The 21,212-nt window shown below is 37.6% G+C and overlaps 1 protein-coding gene across 3 annotated transcripts in view; it reads left to right on the forward strand.

The window, feature by feature from the left end:
• Nucleotides 1-740: 740 nt before the first annotated feature.
• The window catches only part of LOC307157292 (stonustoxin subunit alpha-like), a 48,362-nt gene continuing 27,890 nt past the window's right edge, over nt 741-21,212 (forward strand). The window contains exons 1-2 of one of the 3 annotated variants that reach the window (XM_079869174.1): nt 741-1,120; nt 3,838-3,984. The gene's annotated coding sequence lies outside the window, so the exon portion shown is untranslated. Of the gene's footprint in view, nt 1,121-3,837; nt 3,985-17,845; nt 17,883-19,960; nt 20,038-21,212 lie in introns of those variants that run through there. The other 2 variants (XM_079869176.1, XM_079869175.1) reach the window with 2 other exon arrangements.

Genomic DNA, 21,212 nt, shown 5'->3' on the forward strand with positions numbered 1-21,212 from the left:
GCCAGAACGACCTCTAGTATAACTTCATCCTCGCGTCAATGGTGAGAAAGTATTGTTTACCTTGTAACATATATCTGTGCTGCATAAAAAATCATTTTTTTACAGTCTATGGCTGCGACGGATCACAGGTGATGAATAGTTTTAAAGGCGCAATTTTTTAAGCTATATAAAAAAAAGGACAAGGTAAATTTTAGTTATTTTTAATTGCTTTTACTTTGTACTCATTGTAACGTTAGCCTAATCTGATTATGCTGGGATAGCCGATTCCAAGGGTGACGTTTACCTCCTGACATCTGTCCTGTAGTTTTATTCATTTTAGACGTATTGTTTATTATTGTCATGGACGAAGTCGATAACTGGAAGCCATGTTAATCTTGGAATAATACGGCCACCGTAGGAGTTAAAAAGCCCTCGGAATTGAGAGGAACAGAAACTAATATTCACTGGGTAGTCATATACAATTTCACCGCTAGATGGGGGAAAATATCACACAGTGTAGCTTTAAAGTTAAAGTGGGGCAGACGCTAAGTCTTAAATTAGTGTAACCCGTGGGAAAATTGGGTAATATAATCAGACAAAGTCAGTGGTTTGTTAAATTTGTTTATTTTCATATTGCATATTTTTCCAGTTCTGTAAAAAGAAATGTACATTGTTATTGTTACTTGACATGTAAGATGTTTATTTTATTTTATAAAGTGAAAGTTGCATAGGCTTACTGGTTGTGTTGTGCGAGGGCCGAGGAAGAGAGGAATGACGTCAGACGAGGAAGAGAACAGAGTAGAGAGAGCACGAGGAATAGAGACAGTAATATGTGAATAACATATTTCTCTGGTAACATCTGATAGATTAGGGTGACTAATCCTGACGAACTATCGGATGATATCTGAATACTGAACAGTGCTTTGACGAAGAGCTCAATTCAGTTTGTTTATGGACAGTTTGAAGTTTGACGCGAGCTGCTGACTGTGAGCGTGTGCGGCGTGGGACGAGAGACTGCCTGTTTGTTGACTAAACGGACCGGGGCTACAGTCTGGGTCATTCGATTGCACCGAGAGAGCTGCATCAGGACCGAGACAACGCACGCGATCGACGGGGACGGTGCTGTTGTGCAACATATGTGGTGAGCGCATTTTTTTATTTTTTATTTTGCTCTACGGAGTGAAGCAGCCACACGTTTTAGGCTACAACGAACCCGAGCGTCGATTCAGGCCTGCTACGAGAACTGTGGTATTTTTTTTATTGGATTATTAGATTTTTGCCGGCTATTAGTTTTAGGAATTAGCCTACACTGTCAATCATCTTTTGGTTGTTTACTAATTCATATTCTTGTGTGATTATTTTATTTTATATTCAGTAAAGAGCTTTATTTGTTTCAATTGTTGTTGCTATTGTTATTTCATTTTCATTTTATAACTCTGTGTTTATTTGAGAACCACAACAACCTGATTAATCATTTGCCCTTATTAAAATAAATATAGAATTTGATTGAATACTAGATCTAAAAGAACTCAGGTTAGCCTTCCCCCATAAACAACTGTTGGGGGCGCTACATTAGTAATTTTGTCACTGAAATATCTCAAGAAGCTTTCACAGAGAGCAACAGAGGCAACAGGCAAAGAGTTAACAGAAGGATTTGTCACAGATTGAATAATAGAAAACAAAACCTTAGGTTTAGAGTGATTCATTTCAATTAAATTGGAAAAATATACAGCTTTCGCAGACTTCGCTGCAGTCTGGTAGTCAGAGAATCTCTGAACATTAGAAGAGAGATATGCAGCCTGTCCTTTTTCCATTTTCGTTCTGCCTTTCTACAATTTTGTCTTAGGAGACGGGTGTCAGAATTTAGCCACGGTTCAGGTTTTGGTTTGTGCTTGTGAGGCTTAAAGGGAGCAGTTGCATTTGCTACCTTCAGCCAGGCAGAATTCATTAGGCTAAGATGCTGATCAGCATCCAAGTCAGATAATGATTGATCTAAGAGCAGCTGTGAACAACATTCAGCAAAGCACAAGTTGAAATTTGTGCTGAACTGAGGAGAGTAGAACCGAGACAGAGTTACAGGTGTAGTAGAAAAATGAGAGCGATCTGGAAGAGTCAGAGAAAAAAGTATGGGCTTATGGTCCGAGATCATAAAGTCTGAGAGCACAATATCAGTCAAATCAAGCCCATATGACAGTACAAGATCCAACGTATGGCCCTGGATGTGAGTAGAGTCACTGATCCACTGAGATAAATTAAAAGCGTCAAATAGATTAAGAAAGTCATGTGATAGGGGGTTTGACGGACAGCAAACATGGATATTAAAATCGCCTACCAATAGAAAGCGATCGTAATTAGTGGCAATATTGCCGACCAATTCAGTGAAATGCTGTATAAAGTCCTTAGAAGAGTCCGGAGGACGGTAGATCACCCCTAAACATACAGGACCATTCCAGTCTAACTGAAGAAACTGAGCTTCAAAACTGGAAAAGGCCGTTACAGGGACCAATCGAGAGCGTGCAGAGATAGAGTTCTTTAAAACTGTTACTATCCCGCCACCGCGTCCCTTCAGACGAGGAGAGTTAAAAAATGTACAGTCAGAGGGGATCAAATCAGCAAAAGGAGTTAGATCACCAACCTTTATCCAGGATTCTGTAATGAACATAAAATCCAAGTTGTGAGATGAGTAAAAGTCGTTTAATAAAAATGTCTTATTCACCAAGGAGCGGGCATTTAATAATGCCATCTTCGGTGGAGAAATAATAACAAGAGAGCCGAGGCCGATTCGGTGGAGACTGGCACGAGAAACAGGACTCAGGTGTAGGGGGAGAACAGGACGAAGCCACCGGTAGATCAAGTCCAGTGGGCGCCAGATAGCAGAGCCGCCGGATTCGTAGGTAGGATCCAAGAGAGAGCCAGCCCGCAGACGAGCTTTCAACTTCACAAGGTTTCCTCCACGGTTGCCTCGTTTCCTCCTACGCTTTCTCCGCGGGATGTTGAGGGGCCACCGGCGGATACAATCTGGGATGACCGTTTGGAAAGACTCATTCGTATTGTCACAGGAGCAGTCCACATCCAAAGTATAAGAGTTTATGAGTGTGTCCGCAACAGAGTCGCGGATGTCCAAGAGTGCTCGGCGGTCGTAGATTAAAAGCGAGCAGCAGTTTAGAGTCAGAGCAGACAACCAGACAAACAAACAGGGGAGCAGTAGACGGCACGCCAAATACACAGGCGCCATCTTTACCAACTTACACAGTAAGAAGAAGAATGTCGTTATTATTATTATTTGTATTATTATTATTTAAAAGAAGAAGAGTGTCATTTTTATTATTTTGTCAGTCTGAATTATTTTTTGGTCATTGAAAGCCTTTCATTACTGAACCCAGTCCGTGCGCAGAACCCTGAAACGTCAGGTAAAGCGCACAGGCTCGCAACTGAAGGAATACATATGCCTACAAATCAAATGCTTTGGTAAAGTCACACAAATTAAACATTGAAGTCCATGTTGCACAAAAATAAACACTGAAGTTTATAATTACTATGTTGTTGTTTTTTTACAGTGGGTCATAATATATCATATCTTTTAGTTTGTCCGTGCGTTTTGTGGTGTTAGGAATTGTTTTTCTGCGCATTTCCGCACTAACTCAAAACATGCGTACATGGACACCACCTCCTGAGCTGGCGTAGGAATTGAGCGTGCCGTACGCCAACGTCCATATTGATAAATCTCAAAGTCACCGTGGTTTTGGGTGTACGCTGGAAATTTGGTGTACGCATTTTTGATAAATGAGGGCCATTGTGTGTATATGTGTAAAGTGATTATTTAGAACACCAGGCTAATTATGTTTCCATATTTTACAGGCAAGCTTGAAGTTTTCCACTCCATGCTACTGAAGTACTGTCCGAAGAACTTGCACTTTCATTACTCTTCCATGTTTGCACGCACACAGCTTTCAATTATGGATCATAATGAAAATGTACATCGCAAACAGGCCACAACCACCTCAGGTAAGAACATTACCACAACAAAAGTTTCAAACAATAGTGAATTCCAAATTATGAAATGTAATGCAAAGTGCTTATTTGTATGAATGGGTCAGTAGTTTACAGGCATGAAAACTCCCCACCTTTCGGCGAAATTCGCCGTTTTAAAACCTAAAAGGGTCACCTACGTGATTTGTGCAGATCCGATGAGAAAATATTTTAGAGGGGGGGGGGGGGGGTCGAGGCCAGCATTTATCCCCTATAAAGTTACCATAAACTTGGCAGCTTTAAAAAACAATCATCATTCCTAATGCCGAAACATGACGGCCAATACGAGTCAGAGTAACGTTAGGGCAGAAATGTTTTCAAAGTCTTTTACACCGCGAGTCTGACAACTGGACACACTGCCGAACAAAGAACCGCACGTCGGAAAGCAAGCCTGAGGTAAGTTAGCTTACAATGTTAACTGTCCTGTCAGATACAGACAGCGATGTTGCCAATGTCATTATTTTTTATTTTGACATAGAAGTGGGCGAGATAAAATCGCGAGCGGTCGCGGGCGCCGTGAGCGCTGAGCGAGCAGGAACAAGTACCCAGCAAACACAGAACGTTCCCCTAACGTTCCCGTTTGGTTCCCATTTGGTTATTTTTTTGGGAACCAAACAAGAACGTTCTGGGAACGTTCCCTGTAGGTTATTTTTAGGATCTATGTTTATAACATTAAGGGAACGTTCCCAGAACGTTCCCTGTAGGTTATTTTTAGGTCTAAATTTATAACCTAAAGAGAACGTTCTGGGAACGTTCCCTGCAGGTTGTTATTTAATAACCTAAAGAGAACCTTCCCAGAACGTTCCCTGCAGGTTATTTTTAGGTTTAATTTTTATAACCTAAAGAGAACCTTCCCAGAACGTTCCCTGCAGGTTATTTTTAGGTTTATTTTTTATAACCTAAAGAGAACCTTCCCAGAACGTTCCCTGTAGGTTATCTTTAGGTTTAATTTTTATAACCTAAAGAGAACCTTCCCAGAACGTTTCCTTGCAGGTTTTAGGTTTTATTTTTATAACCTAAAGAGAACGTTCTGAGAACGTTCCCTGTAGGTTATTTTTAGGTTTAATTTTTATAACCTAAAGAGAACCTTCCCAGAACGTTTCCTTGCAGGTTTTAGGTTTTATTTTTATAACCTAAAGAGAACGTTCTGAGAACGTTCCCTGTAGGTTATCTTTAGGTTTAATTTTTATAACCTAAAGAGAACCTTCCCAGAACGTTTCCTTGCAGGTTTTAGGTTTTATTTTTATAACCTAAAGAGAACCTTCCCAGAACGTTCCCTGTAGGTTATTTTTAGGTTTATTTTTTATAACCTAAAGAGAACCTTCCCAGAACGTTCCCTGTAGGTTATCTTTAGGTTTAATTTTTATAACCTAAAGAGAACCTTCCCAGAACGTTTCCTTGCAGGTTTTAGGTTTTATTTTTATAACCTAAAGAGAACGTTCTGAGAACGTTCTCTGCAGGTTATTATTTTAATATCACTTACTATTAACAGGCAGATTCAACTGACAACGTCGTCAGTACGGTCCCCTAAGGTTATAAGATAACCAACAACGTTCAGATCTATTCGCAATAACTTTTTATTAATGATATTTTAAATTATGTTATATATTTTAATTCTATATGTTAAATGCTGCGTGACTTTGAAGTGTTTTAATGCGCATGCGCGTGATCAAACACTGGAGAAACCGCCATAAAACACCAAATGAAGAAGAAGAAGAAACACTGGAGCACGTGCGCTGCGCGAGACCAGATGGAAACGTCATCGACAACTGACAAACAACAAAACTCCCGTCTCTCGCTGTTGGTTTCACTGCTTTCAGGTAAGTTTAGACAACAAAATCTCACAAATAATACACACAAACGCCCCTGACACATTTCTTACGTGTAATTGACACGCTTCTGTTAAATATTTATTTTAAAAAAATGGTTTTATGTCTTTGAAAAAGTCCGTTAGCATCTACGCTAGCTAACCGTTTTCAAAAGACAACGTTAGGCCTAAGTTACGTTAAGTTGAGGTCTTATTTATGAAAGTTTGGGTTTTTAAACACATATTTAGTGTAGATAACAGTTTTTGATAGTTTTGCTGGTAATTTGTCAATGGGAAGTAAGCTAATTTATTTAGGCTAACCTAAAAGAATGCACTGTTCAAGTGACGTCACTTACCAATATTGCTAAAATGTGATTTCAGAATAGCGAGAGAAAAAATAAAACTCTACAACAAGGGGTGAGTTATTGTTTAATCATGATGATAATTCCATATGCATTTATTTCACAATATATTATCTTAAGATTTGTATATATTTATCTTTTATGCATTTCACCTCTGTTCTAGCTTGGTTCCTTGTAATAAACCCATCACATGTAATATTTTTGGCTCTGTGACAAACAGCATGTTATGTTCCTAGATCATCATGCTGTGATGGCCTGCTGCACTCCCTGTCCAAGAAAATCTCTATGAACCATATGACTAGTAAGCAAAACCACCTCAAACATGCAGTGCACTGCTGTTCAAAGGTTTGGGGTCTGTAAGATTTATGCTTTTGAAATAAGTCTCACATTTTAAAATCATTAACCCCAAGTTTTTTCAGTGAGATTGTCCTTGAGAAGCCTGTAAGCTAAATAATCAGCTAAATAATAGGCGACTAATACAATATTATAATGGTCATAGTTATAATAATTCATTTAACTATTATGATAACATGATATCCTGATGATTACTATATTTTATTTTATTTCTTTAGGTCTGTTTTGAATTATGTTGGCCAATGAGACTGACACCATACTGTCCAACTCAAAGGTATTTATGTATTTTTTTTATTGATCAATACTGAAATTCTTTGTACTTTTAAATGCGGTTCAGGGGGTCGACAACTTTAGGCAGTTATTTTTCACAGATTTATTTATTTAATGTTTATTTGACAGGGACAAATGCATAGAACATTGCTTTATAAAAAATACAAAGTAGATGCCATGCATACAGGTTTATAGCCATGACTAATTTGCAACCCCTTGATATCTTGGGCAGCTGTGGCTCATACTCTTAGCCTTTAAAAATGTTTGAATTGATATCCCCAATGCAATATCAGGGGGTAAATATATCAGTAGAGTTCTTAAAGTTATGGCTTTGCTCTTGTTACCAGATGAGATAAAATCCCTATTGTTTGGCCCTGTATTCTTCAGGACAAGACCTTGATGCCATCCACAGTCAGTAGATGAAGAAGGTGAGTTTAGCCGAATTCAGTTCTCTTTCACTTTTTTTTTACAGACACGTGCACGCAAAATGAAGTCAAAATGGCGAGTTTCCTCTTGTCTTGTGTTTTAAACAGAAAGAAAACGGATGCGTGTCATTTATATTAGTTCTGCGCATTCGTCTTAAAGGGACAGCAGCCTAACGTACCCGCAGCTGTTTGTGTCGCCAATGGTGATCAAACATCAAAAGAGAAAATGACTTGTAGCTTTAGCAAAGATACATTAATTTTATAGTTATTTTATTTTTACACTGAAGACTTATTTTACATTTTGATAAATCAATTTCTGTACCTGATAAGTTAGATTTAACTCAAAAACATAATGCACTGCTTATTTCAACTGTGTTTTTCTTCTATTGTATTTATCTATGCTTGTTATCTATTGTAATTTTCTATGCAGGTTCACTCCTCTACAAAATCCCCCCAATAGGGGTTATGCGGAGCGCCCAGCGGTTGAACCGGAAAGAGGTCTAAGCATTTCCGCTTTTCACTTCCGTACACATCTGCAGCGGTAGGTGATCTCTGAGTTTACTGTTAATTTTTGCTTATTACACTAAAATTCTTATTTCTGTTTTAATTAAAATGTCACGAAGGCTAAAATATCAGAAAAGGGAACATCCGAACAGCAGTTTTTGTTGTGTGCCGGTCTGCTCTATGTCGGGGAAAATGAGTAGTACAAATAGGTTCTGTACTCATAAAGTGACGTCAACATCAGCAGTAGCATTCGCCGTCAGGCAAGTGTTATTTAAATAAACTCCTGATGTACTTACAAACTTTCCAATGCCTCGTTTAATGAGTACAGAACCTATTTGTACTACTGTAGTAGTTTGGTACCATTCTGGGCATTATTAGTGGGGTAATTTACCAGATACAAACCTGGAGCCGTTAGCGCATGCACTAAACCATACAGCTGATATCTCTAAATAAACTCTAAATTTTTCAATATCGTGCAGCACTAATATTGAGCATATCTTAAAGTGAACCTGGAATGATCATTTGTGATACCAGATGAGATGTATGTATGATAGATTTTGAACTGTACTATTTTTTCTATTTCAGGTTCCAGCGGAAGGCATCAAGGCATCAGACGTTGGCCTGGACAGATGCACCTGTAAACTACACCGACCTTTGCTTTTGCATGGATGGCTGATTATTACTATGTTCTGTGAGGGTTTCATTATAGCAAAACTGAGCACCTGTGACAGTGGAATTTGTAGGTGTAAAGTCACAGAGATTAAAAAAAAAATTGATAGCAGTTTCAAACTTTTTTTCACTTTCTTTCTCATAAACAACACAGCAGTTACAGGTTTTCAAATTCTTCATTGGAGGTGAGACTTATACATAAAAGGTAGAGCGAATTCGCAGGTCAGAGTTCACTAGACTTAAATATTATTTTCTCTGTTTTTTATTTGACTTCAGAGAGAGGCTTAATGGGTATTCCTTACCCCTATATAAAACATTCCTTTTTTGATTTGTAGTCTGAAATAATAAATAGTGCAATATAAATAAATGCAATGTAGTGTTTTGAAATATATAAATTTGTCTATACACATTGCTGAAATATCTGAATAAATACATGATACCAGCAGCGCTCGTGCTCTCATATCTCCTACAGCTTGTGACACACAATCCCACCTCACTCTTTTCATTTGCTCCAGATGAATATTACTGCCATTACAGGGCTTGAATTTTGGCATGGGATTGTGTGTCCATGTAACACGTTGTCTTTTTATTTTCTTGTTAAATTTGCAGATGGTGTTGGGAGTTTAAATGTTTTGAGCGGTGTGAAGATAGGCACATTCATGTATATTGTATATAAATAAATACTTTTTCAACTTTTTAGCCAAAGTTATAGGCTACAGTTTGCAAAAGATAGTTTTAATTAAAATGTTTGTGCAGTTTTATTTATTGAAATATTTTCATGTTTGAAATATTAAATGTAAATTACTGTTCCTGAATACATTTTGCTAACGCTGTTTTTAATGACTTATTTTAGGTTGATAATTAAACAATGAATCAACAAAAACATGGATTGTGTGCTGATTTATTTATTTAATACAAACTGATTGATTTACTTATTAATGATAGTTTCTGTAAATTCAATTTATTGTAATAATATATTCATAGGATTCTTAAGTGTTTGAACAATAAACAATGTAGAATATGTTTGTAGACCTATAATTTGTGTACAGGCATATCAGGATGTGTAGACGTTAGGAGAACGTTCCGAGAACCTTCCGGGAACGTTCTGGGAACCTTTCGGCAACGTTCCGGGAACGTTCCCCTAACCTTCCGGGAACGTTACGAGAACCTTGCGGGAACGTTCTGGGAACCTTTCGGCAACGTTCCGGGAACGTTCCCCTAACCTATAGGGAACGTTCTATTAACGTAAAGAAAACTTTCCTGGCTAACCAATAGGGAACGTTCTTGGGAACGTTCCCAGAACGTTCTGGGAACCAAAAACTAACGTTCCCAGAACGTTCCCAGAACGTTAAATTGTTAGCTGGGTATTCATTGCGCGGCTCGCGAGCCTCATGCGGCTCGCCAAGCTTTAATTTGTGGCTCGCAGTCGCATGGCCAGGGGCGGAGTGGCAATCGGGAGAGTCGGGACTTTTCCCGGTGGGCCGGTAGTGTTTTGAGGCCGCGAGGGCCGGTCTGATAATAGTTATACATTGCGAGTTATTTTAGCAACACCGTCTGGCGGCCTGATTGTGTGGCCGCTTCTCGCTGGTCAAACTGTGCAGCCTCTCTGCTCAACACAGTATATAAAAGTGCTCAAACCGTTCGGCAGGTCCAACCATGTCTATAGGATTTTCAAAAACATAGGGGGATCAGTGAGCGGCCCCTCCCAAAATCGGGTCGGCCTTTGATGTAAAAAGCCGCCGAACACCTCTTTTTCCTCGTCACGTCTTGGAAGTCTAACGTCCGTGAGAGTGAGTTAAATGATGGAAAGGCAAAAAAGAAAACTGAAAGGTGGAGCTGAGCATGGGCGGGAGGGTGGGGCTAGCAGGTGCTTCAGCACCCCCAAGAAAGACCAAAGCACCCCCAAAAATAATTTCTGGAAGCAATTATATTCAGGCTGTAGGCTCTATGGAAGCCCTGAACCGCATTTTGAAGCAAAAAGAAAAGAAAACTTATCTTGTTATTTCGAGATATTAAGACGTTATTTCAACATAATATCTCGTTATTTCGACATAAGTCGTTATTTCGACATAATAAGGGGGCATTCTAATCTGCATTAAGCTACATTAAGCTTTCTTATAGGCCTAATGGTTTTCTATGGGAGGAAACGTGTAATTAAACGTTGCGTTCATATTCTGGGCTCATCTGATTTTTAGTACATAGCATTTTTATGATTTTAGTATCATAATGATTAATAAATGCACGCACAATTATCCGTGAACTTGATTTGAACAAACGCCTTTCAACTTGTGCAAAATTCAGAATTAAATGAATGTGCAGCAATTTGCACAAATAGAGAGTCTGTAGGCCTACTGTTGTAGCCATTAAATAAGCGCGTTTGGTTTCATATTTGTTAAAATATTATAATGGCATTTATTTTCCATTTATGTTTATTTATGAAAAGTGAACAGCACAAGTAAGATATGATGATGTAAAAAAAAATGTAGGAATAAATGATGCGCTATATCGAGAGACTTGGAGTGGGTGGGTCAGACAGACATGATTTTGACCATTTCATTAAGTTTTGTTTTGTAGAAAACCTTTCATTAAAGTGAATTTCGTTTTGTATAAATTGTATCTTAATTTTAATCATTTTTTTATCAACCAATTTCCTGGATTTAATAATAAGCAAATATAACAAACAGACAATATAGCCTAATCATTGAGGCGCCCGCGCGGTCAATTGCATTGCACGTTAACTGAGCGCATCTCATCCGAACTAAATTAAGGAAACTCAGTGAATGCCTCACACAGACATGAGAAACACATCAAATACACAAAGCTTGAAATATATTTAAACGAAATAATTCAAAACGAAAAGAAAAAGGCTACTCTCTGATTACGTAATCATGCATTTCTCTCTATAGGCGCGTTCACTACGAATATGGCGATCGTCAACTTCATCTTTGCAGCCGACACCCGACACTGTCAGAAAACACTAATTTATTACTAAAAATCAATGCACGCGTTACCGGATTTACAAATGCACATCTTGCTTGTTGCACGCACATAAATGTCGAAATAACGAAATATTATGTTGAAATAACCTTATTAGTAGGCTAATAATAGCCTACATCTTTTAGAATATTTGATTGAATGCTGAATGTTGCGCTTGTTCAACGAGCAAGGTGTCGTGTCACCGTGAAAATGCCATGGACCCTTTTCAACAGGGTGATGATGACACGTTTTAACGGTCATCATCCGCATAAATCCTGGAAAGTTTTTTAATATTTGCAAAAAAAAAAAAAAAGTATTTACATTTATAACACTATTTTATATTATATTACATTTAATAAAATTACAAAAAACGAGTTAATGCTGCTGTGAGGGTTTCTAATGCTGCGTCTGTGGGAGTGATGACAAATTGACATATTTCTCTCTTCTGAGTTCTTCTGACTGCCGTTATCCATCTCTCGCAATTTTTTTACTCTTTTAGAAAGTTGTGAAAAAACTATAGAGGAACAAAAAAAATCTATTTAATATTCTCTCATTCAACACTATATTTTTTAGCAAACGTTGTGTTTTTTTTTTTTTTTTTTGTTGTTTTTTACCACCGAGGGCCGGCGGTCTACGAAATTTCCCGGTAGATTTTTTGGTCCCACTCCGCCCCTGCGCATGGCGGTAAATAATACGGTGATATGATAATGCATTCACTAGAGATATTTCATAAAAACATTAATAACAAGTAGGGCTTTAACATAACCCGTTAAAAACTCAAAGTGTCAGCTCTATTACAAATTATTTCGATCGGATTGAAAGGGGTGGTTTATCGAGAGAACGTGAAAAAACTCGATCGATTGAAAACCGAAACTGAAAGGATGACGTATGACGCGCTGAACGAGCTGTTCTCCTGATTAATAAAGTGTCATATAAATGAATATCCTTTCATTCTATAATTCTCCTTTCACTCAGCATCTGTGAAGTGAAGCAGGACAACGGCTCACCAGTCCTTGTTTCAGATTATCATACAGACGACTGGTTTGGGGCATTTTTAATGCGTGATAAATAGTAGTAGTAAATAGTTTTTTTTTCTCTGAGACCCGATGAAATACGTAGATCAGCGGCCCATTGGTTCTTTTCTTGATTGACACTGGGCTAGCCCAATCACATCTTTAATGTGAAGTATAGAAATATACTCTTTCAAGTATAGAAATTAGTACAAAACTAATTATGAAAGTTTCCTTTATTTTTCAGTGCATTTGTTTTACAATAGGCTATATGGCTATTACTATCATGGGATTAATATTATAACTATTATTGTAGTAGTAATGTAGACAGACACTGTAACTAAAAGAGTTTTGAAATTTTCTTTATTTAATTTGCACCAGATTGATGAATTTCACATTAAAAAGCACAAAATTTACGGGGAAGCATGCCCCCGAACCCCCCTAGAGTGGCAGAGGTCCACTCGTCACAGTGATCCAAAAATCCTGTGAGAAACACTGGTAGCCTAATACTATGCCAATGCAGCTTACATGTTGTTGTTGTTTTTTTGTTTTTTGTTTTTTTGGGGGGGGGGGGGGGGGGGGGGTATAAATGCCGCATCCTTCTCACCTTTTTTACCCCTGACCTGTTTTCATGCCTGAGTTTAACATTAGGCTAATAATATATTGCACAGTAATGTGTATGTCTTGTTTGTCTTGCTACAATGTTGTGTTTCCCAAGCACTCCAAGGAGTGGGTAGCTAAGAAACTGTTTGAACCAACCACACAAACATTTAGAGATGAACTGGTTAATGTAGTTCTGGAGTACCGTAGAAATCCAAACATTGCTGTTCCAGGCGAGTCATCTCAACTCACTGTTCCCACATTACCAGCAAATATTGCAGGAAAGCCAAAACCTGCCAAAGAAGCTGCTATTTCAAAGCACCAAGAAGATTTTCTAAGTAAAGCCTCAGCACAATGCTTTACATAGACTCTTGTGCCTCAGTGGGACTTAAATAAAAGTATTATCGGTCACTGTTTATTTTCTCTTTTAGTTTTAAGTTATTTTTTATCTAACATTTCATTGTTTTGTTATTTATATGTCATGTTACAGAACTGTTGTCTTGAAGAAAAAGCATTGATGTGACAATAGCAACAGTTTAGAAATTAAAAATCAGTAACGTTTCTTTGTTGAAAAAAGTATGTGTAATATTATTTATTTAGGAACTTCAAACACGATACTGAAAATTTTTACAAATTTGTATTTACAAAAATTAAACAAATTTTGTTTACCAGATAAACACAAAATAAACGTGGTTGAATCAATGTAGTTGTTGAATTAAACATTACAGGAAACAAAGTATATGAAATATATATATTTATTCAAGAAATATAATGTAGTAGGTAGCAGACTTGTACACTACATCATGGCAAAGGCATCATCTGCTTCTCTGAAACCCACATAGGTTCCAGACTGTGATAATTATTTTTTCCTTATGGCTTGAACAACACAGGAGGGAAGAGCCTTATGGTTTCCTCTTCCAAGTTTTTCCCCTTTCAGCATCCATTCAAGCACAACTCGGTATGCTACCAGTCGAAGTTGACTGTAAAATAAATGCAATTTGTGAATAACATAGATCAGCCGCACCTGTTATAACATATTATTTACACAAAACGAAACTTACTCCCAGGCCTTGGACGACGTCTGCAGTTTATGTGAGGTAAACGGAAGATAACTTCAAGAACACTTTGGCTCAACAAAGGCGGAAAGCCTTCATCTTCTGTAACACAGTTGGACTCAGTCATCTCAACAGCGGCATCAATGGCTTCCAAAGGTGGCATTCCAGTATTCCATTCATGGCAGCAAACACTCTCGACCTCTGTTGGCATGGCCTCGCATCTCCTGCATGAGCACCACCATGTCTCCCGGACTCTCTGTCTATTCGAGGCTGTTAGTTGTGCCACTGCTAATGCAGCCTCCTCCATATTCCTGAGTTCTTCATCGCTGCACTCCGGTTCAAACAGATAGGGCTGGGCCAAAAACTCAATATACTTTCTCTAATATCAAAATCCTCTGACATTTTCTTTTAAATACACGTTTTTTAAATCGCGGAAATCCTGAGTGGAGTTTTGTTTTGCTCTGCTCTCTGGCTGCGCTAACGCGTTCATTCTACGTCACAACGCTTCCTACGCTACGTCCTACATCATACGCCGGCATCCACCTCCCGTGAACGCACGTCGCCGGAAGCCAGTTATTTTCATTTATAAAGTTTTAAATATGTATATTCTTACAGCAAAACCGCACGGATTACCCTCAGAAGGCCTTCGTTTATCCCCCTGGAGCCGGATGGATTACTTTTGCGAAGGATACATGCACATTTTTGGGACTTGAAGGAGGTGGACCCCATAACTTGCCATTATAACCACTGAAAGATCCAAGACATTTTCTAAAATAACTGAAAATGTGTTCGTCTAAAAAATGATTGACATATGCATCTCGAACGGCTTGAGGGTGAGTAAATCATGGGTTTAATATAATTTTTGGCCGAACTATCCCTTTAACATATACAGCTTTGGCTCTTCGGGTTGATGCTAAAATATCCAGGGAGATCGATAAGATGCTCTCTGATTTTGTGTGGAAAAATAGGATAAATTATATAAGAAAAACTTAATGAACTCATGAAAATGGTGGTCTCAAGTTCCTGAACTACATTAAACAATACATTAAATCATCATTCCCTCCCTCTGCAATTTTTTGAGTGTTCATCAGAGAGGTCCAAGACCCCAGGACTTTTGTCACACATGAACCACGGATACACACACACAAAAAAATGCATTCAGATAAACATGTAGACAACATTAAAAAATATTTTTTTGGTGAAGTTTTAGCATTTTTAGTTAGAATTTTGAGCATTTTTAGGTTTTTCTATGTTAACTGAAGCATTCCTCGCATTCCATTTATTCCTAAGAGGGTCAAATTGACCAGATTTGTTACTTTTTAAAATTTCAACCACAAAACTCCAGAAACTGACTTTAGGACCCAGAGGAACAGCTCATCTGCTCCATAGAGCTACAGTATAAGCCCATCTAGAGTCATGAAATACCATATTATATTATTATATTCCACAAGAGGTCGGCAAAGACACACAATGAAGATATTTAGAGCTGAATTAAAAGGGTTATGCATGCAATTGTTTAAAACTAAATGTATTTATTATTAATTGATCAAATCTAGTAATTTAAAGGTAAAAAAAATAGTGCATTAAAAATAGAAAAGATTATCAAAATGAAATAAAATAAGCTTTCTGGACAAAAAAAACAAACAATTAAGTATAATTTTTAGGTTATTTGATGGTTGAGTGTTAAAATAGATTAGACAACTCTATTTGGAATACTTTTCCTCTCCATATTGTATCTAGTCTGGGTGGCATACATTTGTTACTTGTTTGCAATTTTGATATTAACAAAATACCTGTGAAACTTTGTATTTCATCGTCAAGCTTTTCTAGCATGGAGTTTAATTTACAGACACAACTTTTCACCACACCAATACTTTATCTGGATTAGTAAGGACATTGTAACCCAGTACATTCATTTGGGTCACTAGTATATATAATTAGTATTGGTTTATTCATATCGCTATGAAACTAATAGTAAGTGAAGAATAAAAAAATACAATGTATTTATTTTATTAAATAATTCAAAGAATAGAAAAAAGTTTCTGAATTAATTTCTGATCGGTGAGGTGAAAGGTTAGCTCCGCCCTCGGTTGAGGAACAGTTTTCCAGAAAGATCGGGTATCAAGCTGAGACGAGACTAGAGATAAGAGAGATTATGAACGACACGAGAGTGATATTAAATCGACTGAATGAGTTAAGAAAGAATGAACAGTGATAATTTAGTGATACATTATTCACAAGCACAGCAGATTTGAGTTGTTAGTTCTTTAGAGAGCTCGCGTGTGAGAACATTCGATTTAAACAAAAAAATATTTTCTATGAAAATTGGTTTCGAAATAATATTGTTTTGGTAGACCAATTATTTAACATAATTTAACTTACCCTTCTTTTTACTTGTAAGTGTAACGATCACCAGCTGGAGTGCCCTTGAGAGCCACCAGAGGGCACTCCACACCGGACTATCATATTCACTCACAGACTACATTTCCCATCCTGCATCTACCTGGACTGATTACTTCATACACCTGCACTGTTTCTGATTACAGTCACACCTGATCCTCATTCTATGGACTATTTATGTCACACACATTCTCACCCTCACTGCGAAGTCTTGTTGTACTGTTACTGCATTTCTGAGCGTTATTTACCCGTGTTTGATTCTTGTATTAGGGATGGGGAAATGAAGCCTCGTGAATCACTGAGCCTTTCCCCTGACTGTTCCGGGAAAAGATTCAAAGCTTCGAGAACAGCGCCATCTGGTGGTTATTTAAAATAAAGCAGCCAGAAGCCTGTGTTAGAAGCTCTGGCAGATGAAGCAACCACAACACACTCCATAGTTTCAATCTTATGTGTACAAATAAAAGCCTTACATGTTTGAGTTTGATTTGTTCATTAAATAAATTAATTTTCCATTAAAGTGTGATAATAAAATATAATATAAGCGTATATGATTCAACAAGATTTAATGTAGGCCTTCTCTCTCTCTCTCTCTCTCTCTCTCTCTCTCTCTCTCTCTCTCTCTCTCTCTCTCTCTCTCCACACACACACACACACAATGAATAAGGACATTGTCTGAGGATCATCTGTTATTTAATGTGCTTATGACACTTGTTACTGTTAGTGCTTAACAGTAGGAATGACAGAAAGGTGATACAGTTTTTAATTATATTTATTATTTTTGGCTGTTGCCATTGCTCTAAATACAAACCCTTCACCCAACACCCTATCCCTTCCCCCCTAATCCCACCCTAAACCCAAATACCAACACCAAATTACCTAAAATCACCAAAAAGTGCAAAGATTTTACAAAAAGACACAAAAACAACAAAAAATAATAACCTAAGTAGTGAAAAATAAATTTTGCTTATTTAAATGTAATATATTGATTAACTTTCAAAGTACAGCACTCTCCTCACAAACACATTAAACAGACTGAGGCAACAATGACTTGTTAAATAAGATCTGGAGTTCGAGCCCTCTGACACCCAAAGCGAAACGCGTAGTAAACTCTAGTAAACCGATACGATACGGGCCTTCACTACAAATTGTGTCGCGTGTGTGATACGCGCATCGAAGCTTCAGTGTCATACGTAACATCACTATCTTGTATTACTGACCTTGGACTGTTTCACCGTTTCCTGATGGTTTCTCTGCCTGGCCTGACTTGGATTGTTTATTGGACTCTGATTATTGCTGCCTGCCCTGACCTCTGCCTGTTATTCGGATGTTATCTGTGTTTCCTCCATTGATCTGTTCGCTGTTGTTGACCCTGCCTGTACGACTACTCTGTAATAAAGCTGCATTTGGATCTTCACCTTCGAGTCTCGGAGCAGTTCATAACAGTAAGGAATTTGTTTTGGGCCAAATGTACTTGATTTCATTGTTGGAAATGTTGATAAAAATTTGACATTAATGTGGAAGGATGTTCTACTAGGTATTATTGTAAACAGTGGTGTAGTGGTAAAAAAAGAGGTGGGTAAACTATAAATTCTGGTGGACCACGACGTGGTCACCCGGTAAGGTGGGCCACTGCCTACCGGTGTATGTGTGTCCTGATGACATCGCTATAGGCTATCATTTGATGGTACTACCAAGGGTATCACTGGTTGTTTCCTCATCATAGGTCACACAATCACTTTTTCAATTCATACATTAATCTAAGTTCTTGTTAAAGAGACTCAAAAAGGAGTAATATGGTTGAAATCTATAAAGTTTACTAAATGAAAAAACAGAGAAAACAAAAATATTTAAGAGAGATCGAGAGGGAGGCTTATATCCAGGGCTTCCAATGCAATGCACTTGTGCATAATGATTAGGGACTTGGGATTATTTTCATAGTCGATTAATCTGTTGAATATTTCCTCAATTAATTGATTAGTTGTTTGGTCTATCAGAAAAATGTGGATCAGTGTTTCCCTGTAGAGGGAAAAGTCTTTAAAGGGATAGTTCACCCAAAAATGAAAATTCTGTCATCATTTACTCTCCCTCAAGTTGTTCCAAACCTGTATGATTTCCTTTCTTCTGCTAAACACAAAAGAAGATATTTTAAAGAAGGTTGGTAATTAAACAGTTGCTGGTCCCCATTGACATCCATAGTATTTTTTTTTTCCTACTATGGAAGTCAATGGAGTCCATCAGTCGTTTGGTTACCGACTTCCTTCAAAATATCTTCTTTTGTGTTCAGCAGAAGAAAGAAACTCATACAGGTTTGGAACAACTTGAGGGAGAGTAAATGATGACAGAATTTTCATTTTTGGGTGAACTATCCCTTTAACCTGGTGCAGGCTTGATTCCCTCTGAATCTCTTGTACAGTTGGGTTTCGACATGCTCCCTACATTAAACCAGCTGCCTGTAATGAATAAAAAAAATGTAAAAAATTTTTTGCATCGTTTTAATGATTTCCTGTTGCGGCTGCGATCAAGTTTCATTCTCGCGCAGCTTGTTTAGTAACTTCACGAGCGTGTGTTTTCTACGTGTGCGCGCCGTTCTCTTTGTTCCGCGCGCGTGTGTGTGTGTGTGTGTGTGTCGGCGCACTGCGCTCTCTGCTCAATGTTCTGCTCCGTGTTTGCGCTGCACGTTCTGCTCTGTAGTTAACGGCCCAAATGCTCGAATCATGTACTGATCGGCGATCACGCACTGGAAAAGCAAAGTCCGCTCAAATAACGTGCAATTTAGAGGTGGATAAACGCACTTTGGAGGTGGGCAAACGCTATTTCCGAATTTTGGGAGGTGCGTAAACGGCGTTTATGTGCGTTTAGCCTCCACTACATCCCTGATTGTAAACCCAAAGATAAACAACCGCACACTTATTTTATTTTTATTGTATTATTTATATGTGTGTAAATTTCAGTCGTAAGTGTACATTTTCAGGGGGGAAAACATGTTTTATTGCATTTAAAAATGAGTGAAGCATTATGAGTAAATTGCCCTCGAAGAAACAAAAAGCTATTAGAATTTTACAAGCATACATTTTAAAGTATTCCTATAATACTGTTATACCTCCCCTAGCATTTGATATGTACTGTTTGTTTTGATATTTCTTCAATAAAAGAAGAGCAGATGCGGGAGGAGTCTGAAACAAACATCAGCACTCTTAATAGGTGAGTTATGTTGTACAATACACATGCACTAGATAATAGCTTGTTAAGAATTTAAAGGAGGCTTAAATCATCACTTAAACAATTTAGAAGACCTGCAGTTCATCCACAGAAGCGTGACTGAAACTAAATAGCTATTTAAAAAATGTAATTGCGACTTTTATCTGACAAATCTTACCTTTGGTTCTGAGATTTATGAGAGTCCGAGTTGTGAGGGATAAACTTGCAGTTCCGTTCTCGTCCACTCGAGTTGTGGTGGCGCTAATGCGCCTAAAGCTGGTTTCCCAGTCGTCAATAAACAAGAGAAGAAGAAGAAATCGAAACTGAAAGCTTGCGTTCATCTTCAGATAAGACGCCATTTTAAGACTAACGTAAACCAAACCAGTTCCATCATAAATGGTAAGTTCAGCGATGTCCTTCTTATAATAACTCATATTATGTTGTGATGTTTGGGAAACACTTCACTTGAAGGGGTGTGCATAAGACTGACATGACACCTTCATAATCATGACATGGCAGATGTCATTAATATGAAGAAGGTTTTATGCATGTTTATGACAACTGTCATTAAGTGTCATTCGCTCAGTTATGTCATTTTTAATGCAAATATGACATTGTTTGAGATGTCTTTGTTATGACAACTTGACATAAACCAATACATCATAACCTGTCAGTGTCTTTGTCATGACAACTTGACATTACCAAGACAACATAAATTGTCATAAATATGTCATAAACATGACATAGCAGATTAAGAAACCACTTAGCTTTATGGGTTAACATTTCATTAAACTGTCAGGTGGTTGGTTTTGACATTGACTGTCATGAGGCCATTATAACTGTGTCATGAATGTTTTTCTTGACCTCAACTACAGTGGTACAAATTTAATTTGTCATTAAAATGTTATAATGGCTTCATGACAGCCAATGTCAAAACCAACCACATGACAGTGAAATGTTAACCCATAAAGCTAAGTGGTTTCTTAAAGGAGAAGTTCACTTTTAAAATGAAAGTTCTGTCATCATATACTCACCCTCATGTTGTTTCAAACCTGTATGAATTTCTCTCTTCTGCTGAACAGAAAGGAAGATATTTAGAAGATTATCAGTAACCAGACAGTTTTTGGGTCCCAATGACTTCCATAGTATGTTTTTTCCTTGATGACAGAATTTTCATTTTAAAAGTGAACTTCTCTAGCCTGACGTCGTCATACTCAATTCTAGTCAGAATGTGAGTCTGATACTTCTCCATTGAGCTTTGATTATGGGGCGTGTTTCAACCGAACCAGGAAAAAAAATTCCTCTGCACTCAATTGGATATCTAAGACAGGATAAGTCTGTTATACATGCTAAAATAAAGGAGAAAAACAAACTACCAACCAATCAGAGCAACGGAGTAAGTGACGTATGTTTTTCATTCATGTTTCCGATCGCGGCTCTCTTTTAAAATTAACCCTTTAAAGCCTGACACATTAAAAAAATGGCAGAAAATTATATATTTTTGGAAATTAGATGTTTATTAAGCCTTGAATCAAAATATAAAAAATTTTTTTTTGCCAACTCATTTTGTTTAT

The sequence above is a fragment of the Squalius cephalus genome (assembly GCF_949319135.1).
Source record: "Squalius cephalus genome assembly, chromosome: 4".
In the NCBI taxonomy this organism is placed as follows: Eukaryota; Metazoa; Chordata; class Actinopteri; order Cypriniformes; family Leuciscidae; genus Squalius; species Squalius cephalus.